The sequence below is a fragment of the Capsicum annuum genome, chromosome 7 (genome assembly GCF_002878395.1).
Source record: "Capsicum annuum cultivar UCD-10X-F1 chromosome 7, UCD10Xv1.1, whole genome shotgun sequence".
NCBI classification, from domain to species: domain Eukaryota; kingdom Viridiplantae; phylum Streptophyta; class Magnoliopsida; order Solanales; family Solanaceae; genus Capsicum; species Capsicum annuum.
This window is the reverse complement of record NC_061117.1, coordinates 176,376,943-176,402,905: the sequence shown is the minus strand read 5'-3', so window position 1 is coordinate 176,402,905 and position 25,963 is coordinate 176,376,943. Positions and strand designations below refer to the sequence as shown.

General features: G+C 34.4%; 1 pseudogene; it reads left to right on the top strand.

Moving 5' to 3' along the window:
- The first annotated feature begins 2,477 nt into the window (after positions 1 to 2,477).
- LOC107878042 lies at positions 2,478 to 4,420 on the top strand (annotated as a pseudogene).
- The last annotated feature ends 21,543 nt before the right edge of the window (positions 4,421 to 25,963 follow it).

Here is a 25,963-nt window from a genome sequence, read left to right as displayed (position 1 = left end):
TTATTTAAAAAATATTATTGACTATCAATGACACAAAACTTTGGATAAGAAAAGTAGCATATATTTTGGTTTCAACATGGTAGCTTAAAGGTATTAATAAAAAGATTAAGGATATAATGGTCTTTTCGTAGAATTAACTTGCTTTTCTATATTATCTTTAATGCTTTACTTGTTGAACTTTAGCAACACTTTTAAAGAAAAAGTCCGCCTATTTTCATTTCATTACAACCATAACCCTAAATAAAAGTCCTCCCTTTTCTATTTAATTACAATAATGCCTAAGTTCTATTGAATATGGTGGGGCCCATATTTATTAAAATGTATGATTAAATATTTCATATATTTTTTATTTTACTCACTTAAAAGTAAATAATTTCTTCACTATATTTTGCATTTCTGTTTCAACCATAATTTTACTATATTAACTCTAATTAATTATTATAGATCATATTAAAAAATTAGTAATATTCAATTCGTGATTTTACTATATCACCTCTAATTAGCTATTATAAGTCATTTAGGTATTAAAAAAATTAATAATATTTAATTAAAAAAGATTAAAATAAATATTTATAATATATCTGCTTTACCTGCTTCAAACATGATTTTACTATATCGTCCCTGATTAATTATTATAGGTTATTCAGGTATTAAAAAATTAATAATATTTAATTTAAAAAGTAAAATAGACATTTATGATATATCTGCTTCAATTACTTCAACCATGGCTTTACTAAATATCACACCTAATTAATTATAGTAAGTCATTTAAGTATTAAAAAAATAATAATATTTAATAAAAAAGGTAAGATAGGTATAAAAATGATAAATTAACTCTTGATGTTTAAAATTAACTTGACGTCTTATATGAGGTCCAATTAATTTTTTTACGAGCATCTTTTATAGTAATTTGGCTAAGTCACTCTAATTATTTGTTGTAAGTCATTTAAGATATTTATGCTTCGCTGCTTCAATCGTGATTTTACTATATCGCCCCTAATTAATTATTATGATCATCTAAGCATTGTACCACTTAATTGAAATAGAAGAAATATTATAAATCACAAAAATTAAAAATTTAAATTATTTAAAAAATATAATTGACTATCGACAATACAAAACTCCGGACAAGGAAAGTAACATATATTATTCAAAAATTACATAAAAAGTATTATAAATTAAAATACATAATAACTTAAGATATTTAAAAATAATTTAATCTGTTGTAAATTTCAAAAAAAAATGTAAAAATACTATAAATCACAATAATTAGCAGCTTAAAATTTTTATAAAATATAAAATTTTTGGTGGACTCTCGAAATTATATTAGTGTCACTTAAACTGGAATAGAAAAAAAGTTTTATCAATCACAATAGTTAAAAAACTAAAATTATTTTAACAATATAATTGACTATTAATTCAACAAAAGTTTGAACAAAAAAAGTAATGTATATTATTTGAAAATTACATAACAAATATGATAAATTGCAAGAATTAACAGCTTAAATTATCTAAATACATTTTAAAAGTATTATTAATTATCTAAATTCTATTTGTGTCACATAAATTGAGCCCAAAAATAGCATTTATTGAATCTGTGCTAGATCCTGGATGAATCTTAGAATGTATATGCAATTTTTTTTCAAAACTTTTTTTTAAATATATCTAAATTGAAAGGGCAAGTTATAATACATCACATCAAATAATGCATAAGAAATAATGTTAACATATAAATGACTCCGACGTTTTAATGAAAGAAACATATACTAAAACAAAGTTCGATAAAACATTTAGAGAAATATATTTTATCGTGTTCTCAAAGTCAAATAACTTAAATTAATATGAAAGATGGTAACTTGTAGTTTTCCTTTTTTATAATTTCCAAAACACTTAAAATTTAAATTTAAAGTATTAATTTAATTTAACTTCAAAAAACAAATTAATAAATAAAAGAAAAGAAGAAGTAAAAATAAAGAATATTTATGCCGAATTAATAGGGGAATACAATTCAATTTTGGGTTATTGATTGCAACCTGCATGTCATTTAATATGCAATTACTAGACAACTCTTTATCATTTTCAACAATTATTTTCTATTTTATTCAATAAGTATAAAGTGTTATGTATCAATTTTAATTTCATATTTTATACTTAGTGTAGCAAATCTCAGTCACAAGATTAAAGACCTAAACTTCAAAATGCATCAACTTTTATTATTTACATGAGTAAGTTATACATAATTATTCTTTGAGATAATTTGGCTCATTAAAAAATACTATTAAGTAGTTATACATTTTGTATTTTTATATTTTATGTATAATTCATAATTAGAATTGATATCAATCTAACTTATTATACATGATTAAAATATTTTAATGTTGGTCCGTGCTGACACGGGATTGGGACATAAGAATGAATAAATCTAGAAAAGCAAGAGCGAAAATGAGAAATTAGAAGGTGAAGGTGAAATCACCACAGGCAACAAAGCTTATATGGAGAAATTAGCAGAACTGATTCTAATCCCTTCTCCAGCAATGTCCATGTTGCTCAGATGCTGGAATTAGCCAAGCTTTTCTTCAGTCGAAATCATCAACTCTCAATCACTGTCCTTATTATGAAACTCCCCGATTACATCGATGCTGTCAGTGGCCCTTTCGTCGACTCTGTAGCTGCTTCATCCTCCTCCGATCGCCTTCGATTCTTTGAATTACCAGCTGCTGATCCAACCCCAGAATGGAGCTCGAAAACCCGAGGACACTTTGTCTACAGATTAGTACAAAGCCAGAAATCGCTCATCAGGGACTTTTTAATAAGTCAACGCCCTGGTAATAAACTCACTGGGCTTGTTGTAGACATGCTATGCACTCCATTGATGGATGTAGCAGACGAGTTTGGGATCTCGATCTACGTGTTTTTCACCTCGCCAGCTGCTTTCCTTGGACTGATGCTTCATTTCCAGTTTCTTGAAGACGAGTGTCGTCAAGATGTTTCCAATTTCAAGAACTCGGACAGTAGTACTCTATCATCATTTCCCAGTTAGGCTTGCCCAATTCCTCCTACTGTATTGCCAATGGTCCTAGTAGACAGAGACACATGGTTAGGAAGATTTCTTGATTTCGCTCGTGGGTACAGAAAAGCCTAAGGCGTCATTATCAACACTTTTGCTGAACTAGAAATTCATGCCTTGGATGCTTACAACAACATGTCAAGGTCTGAACATGAACCACTGCCACTCATCTATCCAATTGGTCCAATTTTAAACCAGTCAAAATCACGATCAGAGTCAGAGGAGGCAGAAACAACTAATTGGCTGGACGAACAGCCACTGAATTCGGTTGTGCTAATCTGTTTTGGGAGCCAAGGAAGTTTACAAGCGGAGCAAGTGAATGAGATCGCTATAGCCCTAGAAAACATTGGCTGCCGGATCTTGTGGTCTTTACGACGGCCACCACAAAGCAACAACGCGCAATTCCCTGGAGAATACACTAGCTATTCCGAAATTTTGCCTGAAGGATTACTAGGCCGGACAGAGAAGAAAGGGAAAGTGGTGGGGTGGGTTCCCACAATTGAAGGTGTTGTCCCACGAAGCAGTCGGGGGATTCGTGTCACACTGTGGATGGAACTCAATACTCGAAAGCATATGGTTTGGGGTGCCTATAGCAACATGGCCATTGCACTCAGAACAGCAGGTAAATGCATTTCAGTTAGTGAAAGAAGTAGGAGTAGCAGTGGAGTTCACATTGGATTACTGCGAAAGGAATAAAGATCAACCAATGATAACTGCAGAAGCTATTAAAAAGGGGATAACGAAATTGATGGAAACTAACTCCACGGTAAGAGATAAGGCAAAGGAGATGAAGGAGAAGAGCAGGGGCAGCATAATGGAAGGTGGGTCGTCATACTTGTCCCTTGGGAAACTTATCGATGAACTACTGAATAATGCAGCTTTGTAACTATTGAGGTCGTTATAGTGGTAGTAAATTATCTCCAACCCAATTTGCAGATCCTTGCTAGTCAAATCTTGTTATAAGTATTTTGTTTTTGAGGTCGTCATAATGCAGCTGTTGGAGGTTGTGGTGCTGGGGAACATTTGAGAGGATTGACTTAAATAATTGGAAATTTGTGTGTAACTTCAATTTTGAACAATGAAGTACCATATAAGTCGTTTGGTGTGAGGTATTGGATAAGTAATCCCGGGATAAAATAAAAGATTATTTTATCCCGCGTATAATTAGAGGGATTAATCAATAGTGGGATAACTTATCCCACCATTTACACCATAGTGATGAGATAACTTATCCCATATACATGGTGGAATAAGTTATCCCGGGATAACAATTTTCCAACCAAACGACCCTTCGCATAATTGTCTTTTAGCTTTGCTCTTTATTAACAAATCAATTTTTTTTCTCAAACTTTATTACTGGTTCCTTGTTATGTTTTACTTAATAAACTGGTTGCTTATTAATAGGGTTAATACCTAGATAGCCACTTAAATTTGAAATACTAGTTGGTAAGTTAAACATACAAATTTAATTTATGACTAATACACTTTTAATGTTGTATCTTAATTTACTATTTTTAGGTATTTTTAACTTTTAAGCACCTCTTTTAGTGTTAGTGGTGTTTGGAAAAGCTAAAAAAAAATGCTTTTTATGTCAAAAAGTGTAAAAACAAGTCAAAAGAGAAAGGAAAAAGCCTAAAAAATGACATCAACCTATTGGAAATGGTTCACCTATATCACTCATTATAAATTTTGTTTATCTATTTCATTGCCTTTAAAAGTTTAACTTATCTATACCACAACCATTACAAAAAAGTTCATTTATGTCATTATTTTACAAAGCAGAATTTGCAAAACTATTTTTGTCATAGAACCTCTTATTAGAAGTCCACGTTGTTAAATCTAAATAAACTAATATTACTTAAGTAAAAATAAAGAATCATACACATTAAAATAAAACCTGATTCGATTCATGACTTTGATTTTTTATTTTTAATTATTCCGATTATTATTTTTAATAAGTTCAAGTTTTGTTTTAATACTGTGGATCAAATTTTATTTTAAGTAATATTGGTTGATTTGAATTTGATAACTTGTACCTCTGATAAGAGATCACATGGCACAAATAATTTTGTAAAATCACTGTTACAAAATAATGGCACGAATGAAACTTTCTGTAGCGGTAGTGGCATGGATGAGTCATTTTTAGTAGTTCGATAACATATTTGAACTTGTTTTCAAAGCCCAAAGTAAGTTATCTGATATTTTCAACTTATGGCTTTTAGCTTATAAGCTACTCCCTCCATTTAATTTTACTTGACATATTTTGACTTGTCACGTTCACTAAAAAAAAAATTGACATGACTATTTTTCCATACTACCCTATTAATTGATGATTACTATTGTGTCTTGAAATTAGTTTAGAAAATAAGCAATTAATGTTAAGGATAACATAGGAAAATAAAATTGTCTTTTCTTAATATGTTAAAAATGGGGAATACTACTTTCTAAAAGTCAATTCAAACGACCTTTGATAGACGTTTGTACTGTAAACACATCTATCCATGAAATCGATTGGGTGGATTGCGCTCTTGGCTAGCATGTTCAAGAGAAAAATCAATCAACGACATTTATCAATTTATATTTATCAAGACCTAAAAAAGAGGTCATGATCACGACCAAAATATAAAGTCTTGATGAAACTTGTTGCGGTCGAACCTTGACAAATAAGCCAATTGATGTTCTATAGAAATATAACACTTTCGATGCTTAAAATGAGAAAATACACAAGTTTCTTAGGTTGTTTAGTTAGATATGATGCGTTTTGGTTATGTTTTGCAGGAAACTAGGTTTTTGATGCTTAGTTCATGAATAAGATAAAAAATGATATTTTTGGCTACTTACTTGATCAATTTTGGGTATTCGTGATATTTTCAGGATGTAAGTAACTAAAGCATGTGATGAAAGTTGATGATTTAAAACTTAGTTGCAAGTATTAGAAGGCCTAACACTTACCTATGTCTACATGTGGACCACATGTAGCATATGTGGACCATATGTGGTCTGCATAAGACTACGGTACGTACCAGAATTGGGGATTTCGAGAGTAAAAGAGCTGAAAAATAACTTTCAACACTTACCTATGTCAACATGTGGACCACTTGTAGCATATGTGGGCCACATGTGGGTAAGGTAAGTGACAAAAGTCTAAATTCCCGAGAGCAGAAGTTGCAGGAAATTTTTTCTGCACATGTAGGTGTTTACATGCGCCCAGCCTCAGGCCGCATGTGGCGCATGCGCCCAAGGCCAAGCAGCATGTGGACACCACATGTGGCCACCGACCCCTTTTTTTGTCCTTATTCATCTAGGCTTTGATTTTAGGGTTTCCCCATGTACTATAAATACCCCTTATGTATTTTTTAGTAGAAGTGACACACTCTTGATACTTACAAACATATTATGATTTCGAGATTAGATTTTGGTCTTCGAATTCTCTTGTATTGATTTTGGTTGATTAATTCAGTTACAATTTTGGGTTTTTACTTGTGATTATTGTAATTTTATCTTATGCTTTCAATTATAAATGTTGTTGATTACTTCACAAGCATGAGCAGCTAAAAACTCTTAGCTAGGGTTGTGGAAACCCTGACTGATTGACGAAGTAGGGAAAGTGTTATTGTTGTTCTGAACCGATACTCATGCATGCATTATATTATCTTCACTTTAATAGTTATCTTAGAGATTTCAATGTTAGGATCCCGCTAAATTATTTCAACTTACTCCAAAAGAAGAGTAGTGAGTAGGAAATGATAATGACAACAGTAATTTAAAGTTTAGCTGTCTATCTATACTACTAGGTATTATCTATGTAAGATGTTGGTTTTCATCTAATAACTAGACACTCAAAAGGTAATAGTTAATTGTGATGAAGATAAGGGTTAGTAAGGCGACATCCTGAGACTCAAAAGGTAAAGGGTGAAATCTGTCAGCTCGTCCAAAAGACTGTTGATGGTACATAACTTATCGATTCTACATGTAAGGTATCGGGTTTGTTCAATAAAGCACGATAAGCCTACGGAGTTGAGATGCCAAGGGGAACACTATCCTAGTGCTCACTTACGACTGATTACAACTGAATTTGATATTCACCACTAGTTCAATAATACTACTCAAAACACCTAATTTACTTTTCCAATTCTACTCGTTGGTTATAACAGTTGAGAGCCACAATTCCACACATTCCCTTAGGATTCAACCCCAACCTTTGTTAGGTTACTATATGTGACAACGACTGCATAATCTTCAGTGTGAAGGTGTAGCTTAGGCGTTATTAAAATTTGGCACCATTGTAGGGGACGATAGTATTGATTTGTGAATTGAGATTGTTGTAATTTTTAGGTCTTTTTTCTATTCTTAGTTGGGTATACGTTGTTGTATACCCAGCACATAGAGTAAAGGCAATCCCTTACTCTTATTGAATTTAAATCTAGAAAGGATCCTACAAAAACCTAGTAGGATGACAGAACCAAAAAGAGATGATATTCCTAAAGGGGTTCGTGATGATATGCCTCCCCTTCTCCCGAAGAAGTATAGGATATTGTTGATCACTAGACAGGAGTAATTTTAGCATAAGATACTAATGAGAGGAGGGCATAAGATGAAGATCAGTGGATAGCTAGGGAGGAAGAGCTAGCTGAGCAGAGACACGCAACAGATCGTCGAGCAGAACTCGGTGGTAATCAAAATAGAGTTAGAGGTGTTCGTGCTCAAGTGATCCCAACGTACTAATATTTACAGCCATATAAGGATGAAGAAGATGATCTAGGGTACGTTGAGCCGACAGAGACTGGAGCTATTATTCCTCCTGTTTTTCCCCCCGACATTAAGTTCAACATAATGATTTTGGGTGTATTAATGCATTTTAGCATTGTTATCCTAGCTTATTTATCCTTGTTTTGAGGATAATTCATGTGCTTAATGACTGAATGATGATATAAATAAGAATTTAAGTGTTCAAGGATGTTATTACAATGTTTAAAAGTGTTTTCAAACAAGTTTTGATTTAAATCGTTCAATTAGAGTTTAGGAGAGAAAACTAGTTTTACTAGCTTGAGATAGGTGTTGTTCTAGTCTACCGTGATAGATTCTAAGGTGTCAAATGAGTTCCTAATGGTTTTAATGTGTAATATTATGTTGAAAAACTTTTTTGTTATGTGCAATGGGAACAAGCCAAGAGTCAATACAATAAGTCAAAGATCAAAGCGGGCAAGCTTAGTCTTAGCTCGAGTTTCTAGCTTTTAGTCTTAACGTTGAATTGTGTTGAACTCTAATGTGTGGTGTTTGATCATATAGGATGCTTGAGAAGTTAAAGTAATGATAATTTGATTCAGAACAAGTTGGAAGTAAAGGTAAAACAACGTCACAAGGAAAGAGGAATGATGAACACTTAGCCAAAATTTGAGAAGCAAATTCCAGTGGGGCAATGTGATATGCCCGCGTCGCCCTCTATATAGAGGTGGTCCTAATCCTGCGACGCCTACTTTGCAGCAGTGAACTAGGGACCGCAACGACCGTGCTATCCCAGTGCTCATATTCCTGCGTAGCCTCACCTAATCCTATACGGACAAATCCACTCTACTATAAATTCAACTTGTACATACTTTATTAAGCATCTTTTAATGTCTTGGAGCGATTAAGGAGGCTTCTAAACACTTTATTTAGGATTTTATTTCTTTAACTTTTGATTGTTAATATATTTGATTATGTATTAAATTGTTTGGATCATGATTATGTCGATTAGTGGCTAAACGCCCCTTTTCTAGGGTTAAAGCCAAGAACATGACTACTGTTGTTTTGAATTGATTTCTTTTGAATTATTTATCATCTTTGGTTGTTTTTTTAGCCTTGTTTGAACTATTTTAAGGAGTAGCTAACCTTGGAATACATATATTGTTGACCTTGTGATCTCAAGAGGGGGAACAGGAAGATAGAACGTGGGGATAAACAAAGTAAGGTTCTTATTCTTTTATGAAATAAGGAATTCGAATTAGCATCTAGGACAGAGATGTACCTAAAAGCCTTGATTGGTTAACATGCATGAGGATAACTTTAAGCACTTAATTAGACTATTACATCCCTTCTCAACGATGTAGTTGTAATGTTCAAGTTAGGTAAACGATTAGAGGTCGGGAGACCATGACCATGCAATAAACCCTACGAATCAACAACCAAGATAAATGATTTAACAAATGAAGTTCAATAGCATAATATGATTGCTCGAATTTCTTTAAACCTAGGCTTTACTCTATTAATTATCTTTAGTCTTTTATTATACACATTGTTTACTTTTACTTTAGTTTAAAATCTCCAACATCTTCTTAGTTACTTCGCATCAAGTTAATCTTAATAAGTGAACTAGAAGTTGAAGGTTGTTGGAACTAGTCCCTGTGGGATCGATATTCGGCTTTCTTGAAGGCCACTATATTACTTGGTAGACCACGTACACTTGCGTATGCGCTGTCACATAACCAATGCTATAATCCAGCTCTTATATTTGAAGTATATGTTTGCGGGATTGCATACAGATGACTCAAACAAGCATTTGGCCAATTTTATTGGAATTTGCACTTCATATACATATCTAGGGGTGAATCATGAGGCACTTAGATTGAGGTTGTTCCCTTTCTCACTTACAAGAGAAACATTTTTATGGTTAGGGGAACTTCCAAGAGGATCTATCACCACATGGAATAAGTTGTGCAGACAATTCTTGATTTATTTCTTTTCTTCATCCAAGATGTTGCTACTTAATGATAAGATATACAATTTTAGATAGCTACAGTTTGAGTCTATGTACGAAGATTGGTTCAAGTTCAAGAAGAATTTAAGTATGGTTCCCAACCATCGTATTTCAAAAACGAGCTTATTAGAGATATTTTATAGAGCCCTGACAGTCAGTTCTAGAGCTATGGCAGACACTATCTTTGGAGGAGCTTTTATGAGATTACGCTAGAAAGTATCTTCTGTTATTATAGACCAGATTTCTCTTACTAATAGAGGGTGGAAAACTCTAGAGGCTGAGATAGGTTCTGACTCTTATGCCATTGGAGCTTCCAGTGACCAGAGAGTAGCTGATGATTTTATAGTGCAAGAGATTACACTACTAAGGGCTGATCTTAGGTTGCTGGCAAAGCAGTTTAAGACCGTAAATTTTGAGAAAGTTCATATAGTAGAAGAATAGGGTGCAACTTCAAGAGCTTATGGGTCTGAATTAGAAAAGGAGGCTTGGTATCTAGATCGGTAGATGATAGGTTTTTGAGCCCAAGGGAAAGAAAACAAAGGTTAGAACTATGATAATGACATATATAAATAGTGACCAGAAATGAAGCAATGATTACAAGGAGAATTGATATAGGTACATTCTGCCTAGCAAACGAGATACAAAATCAAGAATGGAAAAAATATTTACCAAACTGGTGAAGGGGTAAGATAGTCAGGAGGCTAAATTTAAGGAGATCAAGGTTGATATTTCAGGTTTGACCCAAAAGGTTGAGTTTTATGCAACGACTATCAAGTAGTTAGAGCATCAGTTTGGAAAGATATCTGCCATTTTGCATCAAAGGTAGCTGAGTACCCTCTTGAGTAACATGATGCAAAATCCTTCAAACATCAGTCATTGTCTAGCTATTATTACAAATTGTGGTACCACTACTGATGATGTCCCTATACCTACTATTAAGGAGTTGAAGAATGATAGCACTGAGAATGATGAGACACTTGAGGCAGAGTCTGAGAAGTTTATATAGGGTGATAATGATTTTGAGCATGATAGCAGTGAGGATTGGTTCTTCGATCCTAATGACCATGTAAACCCTTATAGTGCGACCCCTTCCTTACCATTAAGTAAAAAGAAGGAGGATCTCGGAGTAGTCACCATTATGTGTTCTATTAGGCCTTTTCTATGTCAAACAAGACTTATGTAACTTGGGATCAGGATTAAATGTAATGCCATTGGTTGTGTATAAGCTATTAAGGATGGGGGAACTCAAACCTACATCTATAAAGCTTTTGATGGATGACTCATCTTTGAAAAAACCGGTGGGCGTTTTAGGTGAGGTAAAAGTAAAGCTGGAATCCTTTATGTTCCCCGCTGATTTCATAGTTCTTGATTGTGAGGTGAAATTTTAAGCCCCCATTATATTGGGTAGACCCTTTCTATCCACTAGTAAGGTGTTGATTGATATGGACTTGGGGGAGATAATCTTCAAACTGAATAATGAGAAAATAGCTTTTGATATGTACATAACAGTACAACAACCAGACAATATACGAGTGGTGTCTGTGATAGACACTATTGATGAGGATGTTGTTACAAAGGCTATTGTGCTAGATATACCAGGTGTTAAGGAGAGAATAGAGGTAACAACTACTTGACTACCAATTTTTGAGATCGAGGTATCGATATTATATGAGCAGATCTGACCATGGGTTCAGACTAAACTAGAGACGGATGAGGATAGATTGCAGTCTATACAACAGGATCTGATGTTAGAGCTATGAGCTAAGTTGCATTTACGAATAGATGCTTTTGAGGGTAGAGTATGAACCTGATTCAATAGGATTGAGATATAGGATCTTGGAGACATTAGGTGAGAGGTAGACCTACTTAGAGCAGAGGAATGCTCTTTCACTGAGAGCCACATACCATCCATTTCTCTAGTTGTATCCCCAGTTGTTCATCCATTACCTCCATATGGTCTCGGACACTTTGACTTATTCATGGAGGATGATATGGAAGTCCTTGTAGTTGGTACTAAGAAAGGTCAAGAGAATCCAGATAGGCCATATGAGCAAGCCCTGAAAAAGGCCACCAATGATTTGATGGAGACTACATTTGTTGATAGAAAAAGGCATGCCAAGTTAGCTGCGGATATATCTTCTCGTAATGCACTGCCACCATCATGGCCTCCGCCAGTAAAAATACCCTCATATGGGAAATATCATGACACAGACGCCTAGTGCATCCCAAGTATGTCCTCATTCCATTTATTTTATATTATTTTAGCGCATTGGGGACAATGCAAAGTTTTTAGTTGAGAGTGGGGTATACTATAGCTATCGTGGGTTTTTGTTGTCGTGCTTTTTTTTTGTCGGCCGCAGTATGGTTGTAGAACTGTCATGTCTAGATTAAAATTTGTGTCGTATTGTGTCTAGTTTTGTATTAGGATGTATTTTTGTGTAATTAGGAGATTTGTAAGTATTTAGGGCAGTTGTCATGCTTTATATTGATTTTTAAGAAAAATGATACTCCTCTAAAAAAATTTTTTAGAACTTTATGAATGTATATATGTGTCAACATTTTGGATCTTGTTATGGCATTAGGATTAGGGACATAATAATCACTTGCTAAAAGTTGCATGAACCAGATAAGTAGTAGCTTGTAATATTGACCTTGTGCCATGTGTCTGTGAGATGCTACTTAGTTCTTTTTGTGTGTTGAATTCAGAACTTGCTCAGTTAGTCTTGCCTAGGTTGTAGGATAGTCGGTTAGGAAAGGATCATAGGCCATTTCTTATTTTAGTGCACTTTTAGCCTAAATAACCTTCCCAATATGAAATAGTATTGCTTGATCCCAATTTTGAGCCTTGTAGACTATTTTTCTTGATTCACTGTTTACCTTTCCATTTGTGTTGCAATAATCTATTTTGGTTTGCTCCTCCTTGGATATTGTGCACCTCAACTCAAGAAAATCACCTAACTTAAGGGTGGCTATCATACGAGTGTGTAATACAAAGTGGATATGTAGAAAGGTAAAATAAGAGAAAAAGTTAGTAGGGTTGAGTGTGGTAGCAAAAGAAAAGAAAAAGAAAAAAAATACGAAAAATAAAAAAATAAGAAAAAGAAAAAGAAAAATTGTAAAAAGGTGAAAAACAAAGAATAAAAGTCCACACACAATCGGAATGTACAATAAAGAATAAAAGGAGAGAAACGAGGGTGGAATTAAAAGTAAATAGGCTAATAAGTGAGACCCCAAGGTTAGTGTAATTCCAAGAGGCTTAATCACTTGATATGTCTATATGTACTATGCCAGCCCAAAAGCCTACATTACAAGTCGAGAAAAGTCCTATAGTGATCCTAACTTGACTGCCTGAAAACTAAGGTAAAGAAAATAAGGGCAAGTCTATGGTATTTGATGCACATTGATTGGAACTTCTCTTCTGAGTATAAGTGTCTCTTGAATATCCCCGGATTAACATGCATTATTTCATATGAGTGAGTGGGACATCTTTGTTGTAAGGGCATACGAGTCACATTGCTAACTGTCTACGTCTTTGAGTAGTGTAAATTGTACATATGCATGGTTGTATATAGCTAATGTAGTGCCATACCTTGATCCCATTGTTTCATATTATTGTACTTCATGTTTATACACAGTTGGTTTTGAAAAGTGACATAGGAGTGGTTGTTGTGATTTGAGCATAAAGTGTTGATTGACTGCCTTGAATAGCTTAGAACCTGCTAATTAAGCATCGTGTTTTTTTTGTTGTGTTGTGTGTCCTAAGGACATGAAAACGTTTTAAGTTGACGGTATTGATGTGCTATCGAAATTTAACACTTTTGACACTTAAAACAAGGAAAATACGCAAGTTTCTTAGGTTGTTTGGTTAGATATGATGCATTTTGGATATGTTTTGCAGGAAACTATGTATTGGATGCTAAGTTCGTGAAAAATATGAAAAATGGTGTTTTTGGATACTTACTTGATCAATTTTGGGTATTCATGACACTTTCTGGATGTAGGTGACCAAAGCATGTGATGAAAGTTGAAGATTTAAAGCTTGGTTACAAGTATTAGAAAGTCTAACACTTACCTATGTCCACATGTGGACCACATATAGCACATGTAGTCTGCATAAGACTAAGGTAAGTACCAAAATTAGATATCCCGAGAGTAAAAGAGATGAAAAATAACTTTCGGCACTTTCCTATGTGAACCTTTGGACCACATGTAGTACATGTGGGTAAGGTAAGTGTCAGAAGTCCAAAATCCCGAGAGCAGAAACTGCAGGAAATTTTTCCTAAACATGTAGGTGTCTACATGCGCCCAGCCTCAAGCCGCATGTGGCACATTCTCCCAAGGCTAGGCCGCATACGGACACCACATGTGGACACCGACCTTTTTATATTCTTTTTAATTCGGAATTTCCTTTAAGGATTCCCTCATGTACTATAAATACCCCTTATGTACTTTTTAGTTAAAGTAACACACTATTGATACTCATAAATATATTTTGATTCCGAGATTCAAATTTTGTCTTGTAATTCTATTTTATTGATTTTGGTTGATTAATTTAGTTATGATTTTGCATTTTTACTTGTGATTATTATGATTTCATTTTATGCTTTCAATCATGAATGTTGTTGATTACTTCACAAGCATGAGCAGCTAAAAACCCTTAGCTAGGGTTGTGGAAACCATAACTGACTGGCGAAGTAGGGGAAGTGCTATTGTTGTTCTAAACTGATACCCATGCATGCGTTTTATTATCTTCACTTTAATAGTTGTCTTAGCGGTTGTAACGTTAGGATCCCGCCTAAATTATTGCTACTTACTCCAAAAGAGAAGTAGTGACTAGGAAAAGATAATGACAACAGTAATTTGAAGTTTAGCTGTCGATCCACGCTACTAGGTATTATCCAAGTAAGATGGTTAGCTTTCATCTAATAACTAGACACGCAAAAGGTAATAGTTATCTGGGATCAAGATAAGGGTAGAAAGGTGGCATCTCGAGACTCAAAAAGTAAACGGTGAAATCTGTTAGCTCAGCCAAAAGACTGTTGATGGTACTTAACTTATTGATTCTGCGTGTAAGGTATCAGGTTGGTTCAATAAATCACATAAGCCTACAGAGTTGAGAAGCCAGGGGAACACAATCCTAGTGCTCACTTATGACTGATTATAATCGAAGTTTATATTTTCCACTTGTTCAATATTTCTACTTAAAACCCCCATTTACTTTACCAATTCAGCCCATTGGTTACAACAGTTGAGGGCCACGATTCCACGTGTTTCCTTAGGATTCAACCCCAAACTTTGTTGGGTTACTATATTTGAAAAAGACCATATAATCAGAGTGAAGGTGTAGCTAGGGCTTTATCACCAATAATAAAAAAAGAAAAGAAAAATCCAACAAGCAATAAAATAAGCAAGACGAGACTTCTAGAATTAAGTCTAGCCAACACAAAATATAAATAAAGTGGAAGTCTGAAAGAAATGCCATAAATCACCCAAAATTTGGATTCATAATGTAAGAACATCTAATTACAATATCTGAAACTGAAATACAAAATCTGTCTCTAATCAAAAATAAAGATAAGGTGAACTATTGAATGAGATCTGAAATCATCTCTGAACACTAGAACAATCCAGTACCTCAAATATGATAAAATTTTACCCGAAACCTCAACCTCCACACGCAGTCCTAAAACTTGGATCTACATCAAAGGGGCATAGTGAAGGTGAATACAGTCCACTTGTATTCTGTAGGTATCATAGGTCGACTGAGTAAAGTCAAAAGTATGGTAAGTAAAATAACACTATGAGTACGTTACGTGCAAGCAGAAAAGTCCCAAATGGTAACTTACACTGTCTCCACTAATAGTTCTAGTATATTTATAGAAATGAAAGTAGCATAGACATACACAAAGAATATAGTGAAACAAAACATAAGTCAAGAGAAACTAAGGAAATCATGAAAGACGCATAGGCAATGCAAATGCAATAAAGATGGGATGAATGGTGAAAGCCATTACATGACTTTTTGTATACACCTATCAAGATCGTAACTCCAAAGATAGGACTTATGGGGGTTCACAACCCATATACTATAACTCGTATCTCCAGATCAACCCACCATTCTGGCCCCTATTTATTGAGAGGTTTTTAATAACAATATCTTATTATTTTTTTAAAAATAGTATTCCTCAATGGTTCTGGTATCTCATGAATGAATATATTTGGAATGAGGATGTAGTGATCATAATTAAAACAATATGAATATATCCAATCCACTCAACACGTATATATGTAAGCTCATAAATCAATTTAATATGTCGAAAACTTATGATTATCAACTCTAATTAGACACCATCAAAATAAATATGCATGCAATACCTCATAAATGTCATATCAACCCCTAACTCAGGTATTTCTATCCTGATAAAGCCAACCAATTCTCAATAAGGTATATAATAACAACTAAAGCCCCTGCACTGACATTATATCTATAATAAAGGCATCAGATAAAACTAATAATGTCAAATACTGCCCCTACATGGACAACACACAATATCATATATCACAAGTTAATAACAATTGAATATAAGCCCCCACTCGGACATACAACAATATTTAAAATCACAAAATATAAAATCCATAGTTATTTTTCCCAACCCATAGTATTTTTACTTATTTATTAACTACCCAACCCAATCTGAAAGAAGTTAAGTCATACCTCAAAATAATCAAATCCTAGCCTAAAGTGCTTCAACACGGAGATTTTCCCTTTTGAACGGACCCAGAATCAACTATAATATTTAAAAATAGCATCTACATATTAAAAAAAAAAAGCCAACGATACCCATATTGTCCATATTTGAGCTGGGTCTAAAATGAGTTTGAAAATTAAGTTCAGAAATAAAAGGGATCAAATTAAAATTTTATTTTAGAAATATATTTTCTAAGATTATAGGAGTCTACAGTTAAAAATTCATGCAAAAATAGATTAAAAATGAGGTCCAAGATAAAAAAAATCATTTTTAAGCTTTACTGGTAAAAACCTTAAAATCCCATTTTAAAATCATGATTAAAAGGTATTTTCAAAGATGTAATCAGTGTGAAATAATAAAAATATAATATAGGAGTTTAGACAAGCAACAATGGTGAGAAAACCCTAAGAAATTGCCTCTTTCCGAAGCTCGCAGGTCAAAAAATGGTGAGAATCATGAAAATAGGGTATTTATATAGTTCTATGAATAGTACTTGCGAATGCAGTCAACCCTTCGTGTTCGCGAGGGTTAATCTTGACTAGCCACTAAAATGGCCTTCACAATCATGGACAAGGCTTTATATTTGCAAAGGATGATGATTCGGGCCTTTTCATTCGCGACAACCTCGTTGCGTTCGCAAAGAACATATTATTCTCCACATTCATGGCCATAGGTCCGCATTCGCAAAGAAGAATTTAGCTTGAACTTTATATGAACAAAAGTATTGATTTTGCATGATTTTGAATCTTCTGAATAGACCCTTGGAATTTGTTCGAGACCCGACAAAAACAAACCATATATGCTACCGGGATTTCTTCGATGTTTCAGACTCAATGGCGATGTTAGATTCTAAAAAATATTATTTTCAATAAATCAATTCCGAAGACCCTTTTTCATTATTTTTGAATAAAGGATCAGAATGCAAAATAAACATTCTGAACCTAAACCAACCACGCTACTAACCTAAATTCAACAATCAGGATCCAATGGAACTGTCAAAATTGACATCCGATATTCAGAACAATAAATATTGATCGAAGTCAACTATACGGCTTTTAAAGCCTCTAAAAACCACAAAGGGACCAAAATCATTCCTGATTGCCGCCAATCATCCCCTTATATGAAAATCAACTTTTAGAAACTGCATAGAAGGGTAAAATGGTTAAATACATAAAAAGTAAGATTTCACAATTTTGATCATTACAGCATCCACCACTAAGACTCTAGGTCATCCTCGATCTAAAAGGCAAGAAAATATCTAAATCGATAAAGATCTGAGCATAACTATAATACATGTCAGATTTGACCTCCCAAGTAGATTCCTTAACAAGATGGTATCACCACTGAACCTTAACCACAGGAAAATCTTGTAATGCAGCTGTCTAACATCTCTAGATAAACTGGACACCGACTCCTCTACAATGGTCAATCCCTTATCCAACTGAACTGATTTCCAATAAAGCACGTGAGACTCATTTAAAATATAGCACTGAAGCATAGTTAAAGGAAAAACTAGATAAACAGTTGAAAAGTCCTTAGGTAAGGCCAACTCATAAGCAATCTTTCCAACTTTTTGAAGAATCTCAAAAGGTACAATATACCTAGGACTAAGCTTGGCCATATTTTCAAACCTCATCAATCACTTCATTGGTGATAAATAAAGAAAAACATGATCACCAGTCATAAACTTAAAGGCACGAAGCTTATGGTTCATATAACTCTTTTGTCAACTGGAGCTTCTTGAAGTCTATCTTAAGTCATTCGAACCCTATCAAAAGAATCACAAAACAAGTCAATACCGCGAGGTCTAACCTTTGTATTCTCAAACAATCCAATAAGATACTAACAATGTCTATCATACAATACCTCAAAAGGTGTTATCTAAATACTTGAATGGTAGCTAATATTATAAGCAAACTCCACTAAGAAAAAATATTGCTTCTATTGATCTTGGGCGTATTTTGTACATCCAAGTATAAATTATGACCCATATGTGTACTTATTCTATGAGCTAAATCTTGTAAAATATCTTATGTTTTAGCAAAAATTATACTGTCCAGCTAATGGATATGATTAGTGCTGCTGGTCTTGAATTCAGTTAAAATGATCATGTTTTGGGCATGAACATCAAGCTATAGATCATTGGAAATGTTAGAAGCAACATGGCGAGCAAAAAAAGAGTGGAAAAATCTTGTAAATCATGGGATTAAGGATCAAAAGAGGTAGAGTGCATAATAAGTTAAAATATAGAACTTAACATATCTGAATACCTTAGACCCTATCTTCCGTGATAAGGGTGTGGCACGTTGGTGGTTTAAAAGCTGATGGAAATTTCCAGTGGGCATGCGCAATAGTGGTGTACCATGTCACTTATCCTCTATGATAAGGGAGTGGCTCAGAGAAGGCTTAAAAGCAGAATAGAAATTTCCAGTATGCCTCTATGATATTAGAGTACCATGACCCTTAGACTCCGCAATATAGGTCTAGCACGTTGATATGTTAAAATTGTGCATTCAATCCTAACTATAAAAGAAAAACTTGTAATATTTTAGAATATATTTTGCATATGTCGAGGCAAGGAAAAACATACGAGGGCTTTTTTAAGGGTTGTTTTTGTTGTTCTAATCTTACATAGAATTTGGTATGATTATTTCTATTTTTTGGATGTGGATTATGAACGTAAATGGCTAAATTCCCTTGTTCTAGGGTTGAGGCCAAGCACATGATTGTACTTCATTATACATAGAGTTGGTTAAACGTTGGTTATTCATATGAGTTGTTTTTAATTCCTTATTTTTACTATTTTGATGATTAGCAGTCACTAAAATTCATGTTTAATCCTTTTGCGAACCCGGAAAGAAAATCATGAGGATAGATCAAGGGTTTAATGAGCAAGTTCTTATATTTTGAGTAACGAAAGATTCAAATTCGCGTTTAGCATAGGAATATTCGTAGAATGCCTTGGGTTTTTCAACTATAAGAAGATAATGTAAAGTGTATAAAATAGATTCTTGCATCCCGCTCAACGATGTAGTTGTGATATCCTTTCAGGTAGATGATTAGAGGTTTGAAAGACCATAATCGTATTATTAAGCATGTGAATCAACAACTCGGAAACCAATCTAACTAACATAATAGATAATGATTTACATATTTACTGAGAGTGTCTTGGCCCTTTTATCTCCCCTCGTATTGATTACAACTTTACCTATGTTGTGATTGCTACTTTTGATTACTCTCTTACATTTTTATTAGTTACTAAACTTTCAAAAACACTTTGGTGCCTTACAACACTTGATTGAAATATTGTCGGAAACTAAATTTAAGTGAATTACTAAATAAGTAGTCCCTGTGGGTTCGATAACTGGCTCTTTAGAGTGATTATATTACTTGTCCGACCACATACACTTGCATGTGTGATAGGCCACAACAAGTTTTTTGGTGCCATTGCTAGAGACTCAAGTAATTAGTAATTTTCTGAATTTTTGCTTTTTATAATAATATTTGAGTGTTGACTACTTGATTTTAGCGACTGACTTTTACAGGTGTAATTGATACGTCAGCTGACAAAGGAAAGAGAATCGGTTGAGCTGTATTTGGAACCTGAGCGAGTATTTCATCAACAAAGGAGGGCAGTTACACTCCAATACCTAATTCAGCAGCTACATATGGTAGATCCGACAGATATTGTTCCTACCAATGCACCAGCGGCTATGCTCATTTGCAAAGTGGAAATCCCACTCGCAAACATTATTACTAATTGTATCAACAAACCATCTGTATGTGGTTGATTTTAATTGAAATAAAATATGATGCAACTCTTGCAAACGAATGGTCAATTCACTGGTTTATCTTATAAGGACCCACAACAATATTTATAGAACTTCCTTAAGATCAGTGATACGTACATTCCCTCTAGAGTATCTACTAACTATGTTATACTTATTCTTTTCCCTTTTTATCTATTGGGGGAAGCAAAGAGATGGCTAAAGGTGGAGCCACCGAATCGCATCATTTTCTGGGATGACTTGGCTCCAAAGTTTCTTATTCGATTCTTTCCATCTGGAAACACTGCATAGTTGAGAAGTGAAATTATGAGTTTGAGGTAGAAAGATGAAGAGAATCTGTACCAATCTTAGAAAAGATTTATGTCTATGCTCTATGATTGTCCTCACCATTATCAGACTAATGACGTGTTGGTGTATACTTTTATTGAGGGTCTCGATCTAAATAAGAAGATTCTCCTGGATTTAGTTATAGGTGGGCATGCATTGTAAAGGACTTATGATTAACTATAAACGATGGTGAATCAAATTTCATAGGGGAATCTTAAGTAGAATGCAGATATATCGAGGAGCACTCCCAAGAAAGTTGCATGAGTGTTAGAAGTTGACCAGTTGATAGATATTGCATCACAAATTGCTTTATTAATAACCAGATGAATACATAGTTTAGCACTTTAAGTTTGAGCCACACACCAGCGACAATAAATACAGTACATAATCGTAGACTTGGTATGAGGTATGCGGAAGTAGTGACCATACAACACATGCTTGTGCATCAAATCTTTAATCAGTTAATTATATGGGTAATGCACAACGCCAAGCAAATCAAAATTTTGACAATACTTATAATGCTAACTGGAGAAATCACCAACCTTCTCATAGGGTGGAAATTAGGCATAATATACAAATTAGCATAGAGGGCCATAAAATCAGAATCAATAATAACAAGCTCAGGGTAATCAGGCAAATACACAGTCAAACAATATAGAGAAAATGCTGAAACTGATTATGGATACTCAAGTGCAGATAGTGGCCGATATAAAGAATTAGCAGTTAGCAACTAAGACACTAGAGGTGCAGTTGGGTTAGCTTACGGGAGCACATAATACTAGACCTCAGGTAGATTTACCAAGTGATATTGATCTAAATCCCAAGAAAGTGAAAATAATGTCTACTCACATTAGGTTGCAATTAGAGGAGTTAGAGCCGAGGAAGTTGACTCACAGAGCTATTGTTAAGGATAAAGAGAAGGTGAGAATGATAAAGTTGAAAGTACTAAGATCAAGGTGGAAAGTGTAAAGCCACCTCCACCATTTCCACAGAGGCTAAAGAAGCAGAAAGAGGAAGCATGTTATCTTAAATTTATTTTGTTGAAAAAGGTTCACATTAACCTTTCTCTTGTTGATATTCCACAGGGTGTTCTGAAATATGCTAAGAACATTATAGATATTATGGAAAATAAGAACCAGTTGATTGAATTTGGCACTGTTGAACTTATTGAGGAGTGAACCTTAAGAATTCAGAATATGCTACCAAAAAAGCTTTAAAATCTAGGCAGTTTTACTATTTGAATCACTATTGGGCAGTTTGTCTGTGCTAAAGGCTTATGTGATCTTGGGGCGAGTTAACGTCATGCCTATATTTTTTGTTCAAGAAGATGGGGTTGGGTGGCTCGAGACCCACCATAGTGATTTTATAGTTGGAGAACCATTCACTGGCCATCCCACATGGGATATTTGAAGATGTGCTAGTCCAAGTGGGGTTTTTCTTAATTTTGGTCAACTTTATAATTCTAGATATTAATGTTGATTCGGAAGTCCCATTTATCTTAGGACATTTTTTCTTAGAAACAGACATGTATAGATCGATATGGGTGCAGGGCAGTTGACAATGAGAGGTCATGATAGATTTAAAGTATTTGATATGTATAAGGAAATGAAGCTACCGACAATATATGAGGAATTATCTACTATCACAGTGATCGACTTGGACTCTAAGCTCCTCTTATTACATCCAAGGAGCCCTTGGAATGAGTATTAGTAGGGTATAATATTCTTGGTGATGCAGAAGCATATGAGATGGTTTAAATCTTGGAAGTTGCAAGTGTCTATATTTGAAACGGTGTATTTAAACCTTTGAATAGGACCCTTAGACCTTCCCCCAGGCCTTCCATTGAGAAGGACCCTAAGTTAGAGCTTAAGGCTCCACCTTTCCATCTTAAATATGCCTTATTTAGTGATGATGACACTTTACATGTAATTCTCTCTGTATGTTTATCTGATGTATAGGTAAAGGAGGCATTGGCAGTGCTTAGAAGAAGAAAGAAAGCTATAGGATGGAAAACATCAGATATCTAAGGAATTACTCCTACTTTCTGAATGCAAAAAATATTTATGAAAGAAGGTCATAATCCAAGTGTGCAACATCAACAAAGATTAAATCCAGTGATGAAGGAGGTATTCAGAAAGAAAGTGATCAAGTGGTTCGATGTATGGATAGTTTATCCTATCTCAGATAACAAAAGGGTCATTCCCATTTAGTGCATCCCAAAGAAGGGAGATATAGAAGTTGTAATGAATGAAAATAACGAGTTGATCCCAACCCATATTATAATCGAGTGGAGAATCTGTATGGACTATAGAAAGATCACTGATTCCACCTGAAAGGATCATTATCCAATCTTTTTTATTGACCAAATGCATGATAGACTTGCTGGACAGGAATATTACTACTTCCTTGATGGATATTCTGGCTATAATCAGATAGCCATAATGCCAGAAGACTAGGATAAGACAGCACTTACTCATCCATATGAAACCTATGCTTTTAGGTGTATACCTTTTGGATTGAACCCATGATCATGCCAAAGCTACACCTTCAATCTGAAGATTATGCGGTAGTTTTCAAATACAGTAAACCAACAAAGGTTGGGGTCAAATTATAAGGGAATACATGGATTTGTGACTCTTAACTGATATAGTCAACAGGCAAAAATCGAAAGAAAATAGGGGGTTTGTAGTGATTTTATCAAACAAGTAGCGAATATTAACTTTGGTTGTATTTTAGTCATAGACAAACACTAGGGCAGTGTCCCCTCTGGATTCTAACTCAGTAAGCTTCTCGTGCTCAGTCCAACTAATAATTGCTGGTATCACCAACTGCCTCTCCACACCATTTGGTAAATTTTACTCATCTCCTCTCAGTCTCAGAGTGTCGCTTTACTAACCCCTACCTTGGACCCTAGTAACAACTATCTGCTCTCGGTTTTAAGTTTACTATATGGGATTTAACTGGCTTAAAAGATAGTTCAAGTAAGTTTATATCGACAATTAACCCTGAATCGCCGTTGTGATTTCCTTTTCCTACCTTCCTCTCAGGTTCATAGTGAATATAGTCTAGATCCTAACATGTGCACTGATTAAGAAATTAATCAAAGCGAAGAAAACCCAAATACATACAACAACAATACTCTAGAAAGATTGAACACTTCCCCTACTTCGTTATGTAGAAAGGGTTCCCACAACCCTAGCTAAGGGAGATTAGCCACTTATGCTTGTGTAATAATTAAGCAAATTCATTTTTGAAGGCATTCAACAATCACACAATAATCAACAATTGAAAACCCAAAAATTTAACTTAATTAGCATCCAAAATCAATACAGAATAATTCCAAGACCAAAAATGGTTCTCAGAATCAAGTATATGTTTGTGAGTTTAAGGAGTGCATAACCTCTACTAAAAAACACATATATGGTATTTATAGTACATAAGAAAACCTTAATAATCAAAGCTTGGATAAAAAAGGACAAAAAGGATTAGTGGCCACTTACCTATGTTTACATGTGTTCTGGTAGTGGGCGTATATACCATATGCGGTCTGCATGTAGACCCATGTAGGTGCCATAAAAATTTCTTGGGACATTTTGATCTCAAGACTTTGAACTTCGGCACTTGCCTTGCCCACATGCGGTCCACATATACCACATGCAGTTCACATGTAGACATAGGTAAGTGACGTAAGTTCTTTAGCTTTTACAGGCTCAGAATCTTCAATTCTGGTACTTACCTTAGTCACATATGGATCACATATGCTACATGTGGTCCATATGTGGACATAGGTAAGTACCAGGCCTTCTAATTCTTACAAAACTTCTGGTCTTCAAGTTTTTCATCACATGCTTTGGTCACGTACATCCGGTAAGTGCTACAAATACCTAAGAATGATCACGTAAGTAGCAAAAAACTCCATTTTGCATCTTTTTCTTGAACTTAGCATCCAACACCTAGTTTCCAACAAAACATACCCAAAATACATTATATATAACAAAATATCCTTAGAAACTTGCATATTTTCATCGCTTTATGTCTCATGTGCCCTCACAACAAAAGAGTCCCACTCAATTATATGAAATAATGCATGTCAATGCAGGAAAAATCAAGAGACAAACACACTCAGAAGAGAAGTTCCAGTCAATTCATGTCAACCACCATAAACTTGCCCTTATTTTCTTTACCTTACTATTCAGACAGTCAAGTTAGGATCACTATAGGAATTTTCTTAACTTATGATGTAAGATTGGGGGGCTGATATGGTAAATATGGATATCCAGTTGCTAAGACTCCTTGTCACTACACTAACTTTGGGGTCTGCTCATTAACCATCTTTCTTTTTATTCCACCCTTATTTCTCTCTTTTATTATTTATTGCACATTCAGGTTGGGTGTGGTCTTTTATTTATTTTTTTTTACTTTTTTACATTTTTTTCCTTTTCTTCTTCTTTTTTTTTCTTTTTCTTTTCTTTTGATACCACACCCAACCCTGCTATCTTTTTCTCTCATTTTACCCTTCTTCATACCCACTTTACATCACACACCCCTATGATAGCCACCCTTAACATAGGCGATTTGCCTGAGTTGAGGTGCACAATATCCAAGAAATGAGCCAAAACATATTATTGCAAAACAAATGAGAAGGTGAAATTCGTAACAGGAAAAATAGGCTATAGGGCTCAAATTTAGGGATCAAGGGATACAATTCACACATGGAAGGTTATTTAGGCTAAAAGTGGGCTAACTAAAAAAATAACCTATGATCATTTCCTAACTAACTCTCCTAAAACCTAGGCAAGACTAACTGGACAAGTTTTGGTTTTGACATATAAAGGGAACTATGTAGCATCTCACACACACATGGCAAAAATCAATATCACAAGATACTACATATCTAGTTCATACAATTATTAGCAACGATTATCATGTCCCCAATCTTAATGTCATGGAAAGTTCCACAATGTTCACACATATATACATTCACTTAGTTCTAAAATTTTAGAGGGTTATCATTTTTCTCAAAAATCAATCAAAAACATGATAACTTCTCTAAATGCTTAAAAATATCCTAACTACACAAAAACACAACACAGTATGAAACAAAACATAATACAACATAAATTTTACTTTAGACATGACAGTTCTACAACCATATGCGACCCACAGGAAAAGAAGCATGACAATAAAAACCTACGACAGTTACGGTATACACCACCCCAACTAAAAGGCTGTGCACTATCTCCAATATGCTAAAATAATATAAATCAAAGTGAATGAGTAAATACTTGGGACACAT